The following is an 8809-nucleotide window of genomic DNA, read 5'->3' as shown; positions in this document are numbered from 1 at the left end:
GGGGAACCCAAAACATAAGAAATAAGGATAATTTTTTTTTGCAGGAAGAGTGGGAGAGAAAAGGGGATATGGTACCCATAGCATCATCCCAGAATGTTGAGGAAAGGGATGACTAAATTGAAATGTTAAGCTACCTAATCAAAGAGTAAGGAGCAGATCCAACAGCAGCTATGTTAAGCTGAAACTGGAAGGAGTGTGCTTTCCAAAGCTGGCAGTTGTTAACTTTCTGGGGTTTTTTCATTTCATCTGGTTTAGAGCCAAGGATCTCTGTAAGGTTCACCCAATTGTGTAAACAGTGTTGACTCTAGGACTCTGCTTTGTGTAGCTGCTTGTATGCATGTTGATGTGAGTGATGTCAAATGGTTTCTTGTTTTATACCCCGTGTGTCCTGAAAGACTTAAGAAATTAAATCCAAAGCGTAATCAAGGAGGTTGAAAGAACATAGTACTGATAGCACAGTGAGGATTCCCAGACTGTGTGGCAGAACATCACACCCAGCTTTGAAAGCTTCTACTTAAAAGTAGCATATTGCAAAGCAGCAAGGCAGGAAGTATCAGACAGCATGGTTTCTTTTCTAAAAAAGAAACATGCAGACAGAAAGAGAAAAAAAAAAAAAAAACCAACAAAAACCAGTTGAGCAACAGAACAGAGGAAAGCACCACTGGCCAGTTCATAAAAAGCATCATCTCGGGCTTGATGTTTGCAGAATCTCTGGATAAGGCTCACTGAAGTGACTTTAATCTGAACAAATTTCTGCTCTTTGAGTGACAGTCTGGTTAAGGAGACACTGCATGAGACAGAGCACAGTAGCAACTAACTCTCTTCCTGCTCTCCCACCCCTGCAGACAGCACCGAGGTGGAGTGCAGCCCAAGCTCTGAATCCACAGATCAGAGGAAGCTGATGGAGGAGCTGCAGAACCGCTACCGGCAGATGGAGGAGCGCATCACCTGCCCTATTTGCATCGATGACCAAATCAAACTGGTCTTCCAGTGTGGACATGGCTCTTGCCCAGACTGCAGCACAGCTCTTACTGTGTGCCCCATCTGCCGGCAGGCTATCCGGGAGAGGATTCAGATCTTTGTCTAAGGATACACTTGCTTCCCTTCCTGTTCCCACCTCCTTTACATCCTTTTTGTTTGCATTTTAGATGAAAAGCGCTGCTCAGTCTGGCTTCCTGCAAAGCCACTGTGAAAGAGGGGGGAAACGTGTGACTGGGGTGAAGGTGGAGGGGAGGGAGTGTCCTCCACTTGCAGCCTCATAAGGGTGAGGAGCGGTGCTGGAGGGCAGGCAGCCACCTCACCTCGTGCTGCCTGTCCATTGGAAAGACACAAAGTAAAGAATGCTGAACAGTCTGCTGAAGGCAGAAGAGACTTTCAGACCAGAGACTTCCACGTGCAGATGTTTGCAGAGGCATCCTGCTCCAGTGACTGCATTGTGTCTACTGCCCTGCAGTGTCAGATTTGCAGCCTTGCGTTGCTTTGAAGGCGATGCTGTAGAAGGATTTATGTTGTACCTCAGCAGGCAAAGCATATGCTTGCACTTTGTGCAAGGAGATACCAGAGGAGATCAGTCATGGCCATCAGTCCTTGATGCCTGTCAGTGGTAGGGAGGTAATGTCCTAAGACAGCATGCTCTCTGAACTAGTACTTAAAGGCTCAACGAGATTTGGACTGACAGACAAATCTGGATGTGATGAGATCCTAGAGGCAGTGTGTGTGTGTGCCTTAGAGATCAAGTAGTGAACACTGATTGGAGAAAACATGTTACAACAAAAACTTCTCTAAGTGACACTCTTCCATATTTTATTTTTTGCACAACTGTGTTCAGAGACTCCTGAGCTTTCTGACCATAATGCCAAAGGCAGGTGTTAAATGCTCCAATCGAAGTGTAAAGAAAATAGAGTAATAATTAAGAAATGAGAAGGATTTCATTTTTCGTTCTTTGTTTTGCAGCAGAACTTAATAAAATAAAATTATATTTTCCTGAGCATTAAAATGAATGTACAAACAGTAGCTGAAATATGGATCTGGCTGTACTGTGTTTTCCAGCTGTCTGACAGAAGAAATATTATCTGGTGAATCTGTCCTGTAAAGTAACTTGGCAGAAGTGGCATTCTGTAGGGCTAGCGTGCCATGCGTGTGTGTGTGTATACATATATGTCTGCGTGTGTGGTGTATATCCTTAATGACACAATTATACACAAGTGATGCTGTTTGTTATACCTTGCAAGCACTATTTAAGGAAAAAAAAACAAACCACCACCAATACTGTGTTCCTCTGCTATCTTTTTTCACTCATAAAGAGATGGCAAATATTTGAATGAATGAAGTCTTTGTGCAATATACGGTAGCTACAGATATGTCTATTACTTCGTCATGATTTCTTGGTGCTGTGAGAAAGCTTTGTGTCACTGTCTCTGGTTCTTATACGTGCTCTTTCTCCAAATACTCATTTATAAGGTGTCGTCATTCATGTGTTTCTGACATGGAGCTACAGAAATGGATCAGATTTAGCCCTAAGGTGGGCTCTGTTTAACACCCAAATAAGATGAAGCTGAATTTCACAATCAGCTTTGGTGAAGTTTTGGTAGAAATCAGTTACAGCTGCTCCTGGAAGTTGGTGTTGAATAACTTCCTCAAGATTAAACAAAACCCAAAGTCTTTGCTGTGTTGTGATGGGGTATCAAGGAAAGAGGAGGGTACAAAGGCTGCTTGCTACAAGTATGAGACTGAACCATCACTGTAACATAGGAGCTTTGCCACTGTTTGCTACAGATGAATAATTTTCCAGAATGTGTATTGCACACCCTGTGCCAAGTATTTTCTGAAATACAGTTCTTTTATAAGCCTCTACTCCACGTCCAAATGTGATTTAATGAAGGTGAAACCAACTGATGCTTTATCATGTATGTTAAATGTATGTGTGTGTTCTGGCACTTCAGGAGCAGGGCACAGAGGTGGACACTGTTCAATGTTTGTTGTGTTTGTTGTGTTATTCTCAACTATTACTTCAATATTCTCATGTATTACTTCAATACATCCGTTTATTCAGGAAAAAGCAGCAGGGAGCACTTCCTTGGGGTTTTTTTTGTTACTTCTTTGGAAACCTGATGAAGTGTTTATTCCCCTTAAAAGAAAAGTATCTTAGAATGGTTCCCCTGTTTGACCACCCTCAGGATAACAAAGCTTTTCTTAATGTGCAGTCTGAGCCTCCTCTGGCACAGCTCTGTAGGAGGATTGCAGATTCCTACTTCTGAGTTGCACAGCTGTTGCAGTAAATTGAGTTGCTTTTTGAGTCTCTGTATTGCTAAATAGGAGTTCTGCAAAGCACACTATGCCTGCCGAAAGAACACAGAAATTGTGTGTAAACATAACTTTGAGGTTAGGATTATATTCTTTCACTTTCCTGTTTTTGCTGTGATTGCTTTTGGTGCCCAAGGAGCAGAAGTTGAGCTGTTAAGTAACATTGTGACCCTTCCCTCCTTCTCACTAGGAAGATGAAATTGCTGCGCTGCAACAGAGGAGAAGCAAGATAGGCAGCGGATTTGCAACAGCAAGAGAGAAGCAGAAGGCAAACAGGTGCCTGCATGTGCCAGCTGTGTGTTTTGGCAGGCTGTGCCCCATGGCAGGTTCAGCTCTGTGGGAGGCTGAGGTTCTGGAGGGGAGGAGAGGGTTCTGCTGCTTTGTCTTTCCTTGTAAGCCTGGCTGTGTGTAGGGCCAGGATCAAAGTGATGTGTGGCCAGCTGAGTGCTAAGATGGGGGAAATGGTTACTGGATTTATTGCTAATTTGTGTAATCTGTCCTGTAATCCTGGTCTGCAGAATAGATCTGCTTCAGTACGGGCTTAAATCTGAGGCACGAGAAGAGATGTGTAGGAGGCAAGAAAGGAGCCAAGAACCTAGGCTGAGATTATGACAGAAGAGGGAAAAGAGCAAGATGGGAGAAGGCATTGCTGCCTTTTAGCCTCTTGCTACCAGTTGGTGTTGTTACTGGTTGCAGGACAGCAGTGGGTTGGAAAGAGGTGTGGAGATGGCACAGGAATAGGTAAATGCTCCTTTAAAAAGTAAAAGGCAAATAGAGCTGTTGGCTATTCAGCATGGATGGCAAATAATTGTGTGTGATGTTTCTTACTAATTGGTCTCACAAATAAGACTGAAAGGTCTTTGGGAAATTAGAGGTGGAGCTCCATGTTTTCCGTGGGTCTTGTGCCACCTCCTAAATGCAGCTCTGTACCTTGCAGCAGTGCTGGTTTTGAAAGGGAAAGATTTTGCTTCTTTCTGGTATAAAACTTTAAACACGGGGCAGCAGCTGAGACAGGTTTATGCTAAAACTAATGGGCTTTATGTAATCCTCCTAACTGAAATGTCAGCTCGCATTTCTCAACTGACCTACAAAAGCAGGAGATGTTTTTTCTTTCCATTAAATGGGCTCTTCTGGTTGCAATTTTTCTGCAGTGCTTAGGGTTGATGTGAATGCTTCTCATGACACTGAAACTGGTAACAGTATTCCTAGGATTACCTGAATCCATTGCAGCATTTGCCGACCAGTTCTGAGAGCTCTGGCTGTGAAAATTACTTTCCCAAATTTACAAAATGTTCTCTCACTTTGGGCAGGGAAAAACTGTATGCTATAATCCAGTATTTTTGACTGTCTCAGAGCAAGGCATAACGAACTGATTCCCAAGGTTTTCCATCGCAGTGCTACATCAGACTGTCAGAGTATCTTTTTGCTTGGACACGGACTCCTGGTGTGGACCCTTTATAGAAAATGTCTACTTGCTTATGCAGTCTTGGCCATAATTTCCAAATGGACACAGTTTATTTCTTTGCTCTGGTTAGCCTCTAAATGAAGATGCTCTTTCTTGGTCAGTCTCCTATTATTGAGGAATTTATTTGCTTCCTTTAGAATACAAAGGAGTTGATGTGCTTCTCTCCCTGTTTATTCCGTTTTAGCAAAGCCTCAGGAAACACTTCATCACAAATTTGACCACTTTTACTTTCTTAGTTTTTTATGCATGCTGCCACTTAATTTTTTCCTGGCAGGTAGTGTGCTAATCCAGCTGGGAGACTGGTATTTGAGTTGGCAGCTGGTCTCATGAGCAGGCTTTTCATGCAGTTGGATTTTCATGGAAAATTGATTTTGTAAACCTGCCATTATTCTGGGCAAAGTAAGGACACGAGCGTGCAGGGAGCAGAAGCCCTCTACCCATTCTTAGGCCTTCTATAATCTGGAGGTTCTACCACATTTATCATCACTGCCGTGATACAACCAAGTAGAACTGTATCTGCAGCATTTCCTTATGCATGGGTTTAGTGTGTTCTGAGTTAATACAAACAGCCACTGGGGATTGCTTCCATCTGAGCAGACAAAAGATTTATTCAGTGCAACTGGGTGACTTGGCTAAAACTGGAGCAAACTCTTAGTGCAGCCAGTGCTAGGGGACTCTTCCCATTTCATAAAGTATTTTAATATCACCTTATTCTTGCAGTTAAGGACGATAGATGTATCCTTGCCATCCCTGAAATGAACTGCCCTTGGGTTATCCTGTCAAGCAGAACAATGAGATTTGCAATTGCTGCAGAAAAGAGCACACTGTTATCCCTCAGAGGCTCCTTGCTCTAGCTGGGGTGGGCATTAGAATGCCATGGAGGTACTCTGCACTCAGTAAGGAATTCCACACCCCTCCCAGGGAGCTTCACAGAATGGAAAACTCACGGCATGGTCAAAAGGTTCCTTCTCTGGAAACATCGTTAATATCTGCAGCAGAGTGTGAAGCACTGCATCTGTGCCTGGAAGACTGGATTCTCAGGCCTGTCTAGATAAGGAAAATTCCTTGCAGTAGAGCAAGGTTATCTCTTTGGTCTTCAGTGTTCGTTAGCCCTCATTTTGCAAAGTCTTCCTTTATCCATGAAATAACATTGCTGTTTGTTGTTGTTTTTTTTTTTTCTGGTACAGATGCTCTTTTCCTCCTACTAATGTCAAAGCTAAACTCAGTTCTGTGGATTTGTAGCTGATTGGTTTTCTCAAGGCTGTTTGTTTTTAATTTACTTTTCCAATATGTTTTTCAGTCTTTGAGCGTCATTTTCACCCCCTGTCCAGGTTTTCATAGTATCGTAGAGCTTTTTCCTCTGTTCCGTTCCCTGTACTGCTTCTGTATTGCAGGGCAGAAGTATCTCTTGCAGAGTTTCTAAAGCACATCCTTTGGAAGCATGGCCAAAACTCCACATTTTACAGACAGCATGAGACTGTGGGAGTGGAGAGAGCTTGTCTAAAGGCAGAGTCATGAAAATAATCCATCACTCCTTTGAATTTCTTCCCACTAGTCTGTTCTGTTCCCATGTTCTGAGGAAGATGGGTTCATCCACAAATGGATTACAACTGATGAACATAGCCTACCCCACAACCCAAGGAAGTAATTCTTATTCCTTTATGGACATATGCTATTATCTGTACATCAAGAAAAAATTCTCCTTCATTTCCTTCTTGAAGTTCTTGAAGTTCTAATCACTACCTGGCCAGGCCTGGGATGCTGAGCTCCTAACTGGGGTCAAGACCACATCTCTTTGGTAACACGGGGTCAGGCCAGCAGAGGCACTTCTGTGAGCTGCAGCTTCAGATTGACACTTGAGCAAAGTGTTCCATTTCCTTTGCCAGCTGGAGCAAGCCCTTGTTTTGAGCTCTTTTGCTATTCAGCAGACCACGGATTTTTCTAGGAATATCAGCTGATTGCAAGGGGCTGCATGATAGAAAGAAGGTGAATATCTGGGGATTAGAAGGGCATCCTCATTCTCCTCCTCCCTGGGGAGTGTTGCTTCCTGGTACAGCAGACACAGCCCTTTCTAGCGTGTGACCTACTGAAAAAGTACAGCTTCTAACTGCCATTCCCACAGGAACCGTGCAGGAATTTCTTTTTCCGAGTTGTGAGATGAAGGGATAAATATTTAAGTTCTTTTTAAAATAAGAGCTATATGAGGATTTGCTAATTCTTTTCACATGGGCCACCAAGGAGCCAATATGTGGTAAATCACATTCAGCTGTGTGCATTCCCCCCCTCCCCTGCCTGTGGCCTGGGTTTGGACCCGTGCCCTGGAGATGAAACACTGCAGCTCAGTCCAAGTCACCAGACACGATAAGGTCCTTCTTTCTGTCTTCCCCACCCCTGTGTAGGAGCTCTCTGTTTAGGATGGGGGAAGCTGCTGGGAGCAGTTTGTTCCAATGCTGAATAATATGCACTATCACGGGTAATTGAGATTGAGACGAATAAACTGAGACTGCGGTGCCTTAACAAGGTAAGTGTGGTGTGTTGTGCAAATTATCTGCTCCTTTATGTTCCCCAGGGTCTCTAGCTGATTGCTGTGGGTTTTGTGCAACATTTGTTCCCTTCTGACAGCCATTTAGAAATAACTTTTTCGTGTGACATTTACTGCATGCAGAGATCTCAAGATAAGTCATCCCTGACTGCATAGAAAATCCCAGCTCTCTAAAAATGGTATCTAGGTCCTTCTCACTGCTTCTGACAGCATGAAGATAAACCAAAGCCAGTTCTGCCCCTTGCCTTCCTCTCTTGTTCCCCATTACACCATATGGATTTCCTCAAACTGTAATGTGTTCCACTGCATTTAGACACTGTGCAGAAAATAAAGCCAGGAATGTTTTTTCTGACCAAATATAGTCAGGCTGACAGTTCTTGCCTGTAGTCCAAACCAAATATCCACATTTGAGGACCTGGGACTAGCAAAATTCAGGAGAACTCTGAAGTCACAACAGTGCTTTTCCGCTCTTGAATAAAAGCAGTCATTTCAGGGGTCAGGCTGATAATCACAGAATATTTTCAGCTATTGGAAGAGCTAAAGGTAAAGCTGCATGGAGCAGCAGTGGCTCCTAGGAAGCATCTGAAAGAGGCTTCAGAAACGGGACTCTCAAGAATGTACTTCTATTAAAGTTCTAGCTCCTAACTTCTGGGGGAGATCCGAACTGAGGCATCTACCTTATAGAAAATTCTGCTTCCTTTACAGTGAGACAAAGGAAATTCTTCGGTCCCTCGGGGTACGTGGTTGTGTGAGTTCTCAGGCAGATGTGAAGCAAAATGCTCAGACATTCAGGTGAGAGGAGAGGGCATATGTAACAGAGCATAAGGTGAGATCTTTTTCAAAGAGCACTGACTCCTGCTAACTTTATGGAAGGCAGAGACTCATTGCGTGCTTCTGCAAGGGTCTGTGGGGTGCTGTAGCTGGGGTCCCCCAGATCAGTGTGATTCTGAAACATTTGTCTGTCTCGGCATCATAACCCTTGGTTAGGTAGCTCCCAGGTACATAAGGAATTTGCAGGAGTCAAGTTCCATGGATGAGGGAGTTGATGGTTGCCTTTACCTGAGTTTGTAAACTCCCTGACCAAATTTCCTGACTGCAGAAAGCATGCCTGCTCTTGCACAGCATCTCATTTTTCATTCTGCTGCTGAGGACAGCCTCTGACAAATGACAGCTCCTCTACCATGAAGCATCCCTGATCAGGCATTCCACGGGTGTGATGCTGGCTTCTGGATTCCTTTCTCTGTCCCCCTCCCCCAATTTTTTCATTACATAAAGCTGACAACTGCAGATTTGTCCTCTGTTGATTATACAGTCAGTTAAAGAGGAGAGTTCATGGCCATCCCAGCTTGTTTCACTTTGCTGCTTTTCCTCTGCCAGCCCAACTTTCAGCTGCAGTAATCTGATACGGTTTGGCAGAGGCCGAGAGAATCTTTGGCACATTGGAAAGCAGCTTAATGTAAAGTCTGCTTTCTTTTTTTTTCTCCCCCCCCACCCCCCTT

The sequence above is a fragment of the Meleagris gallopavo genome, chromosome 23 (genome assembly GCF_000146605.3).
Source record: "Meleagris gallopavo isolate NT-WF06-2002-E0010 breed Aviagen turkey brand Nicholas breeding stock chromosome 23, Turkey_5.1, whole genome shotgun sequence".
In the NCBI taxonomy this organism is placed as follows: domain Eukaryota; kingdom Metazoa; phylum Chordata; class Aves; order Galliformes; family Phasianidae; genus Meleagris; species Meleagris gallopavo.
The sequence above is the reverse complement of the archived record's forward strand: the minus strand, read 5'-3'. Positions refer to the sequence as shown.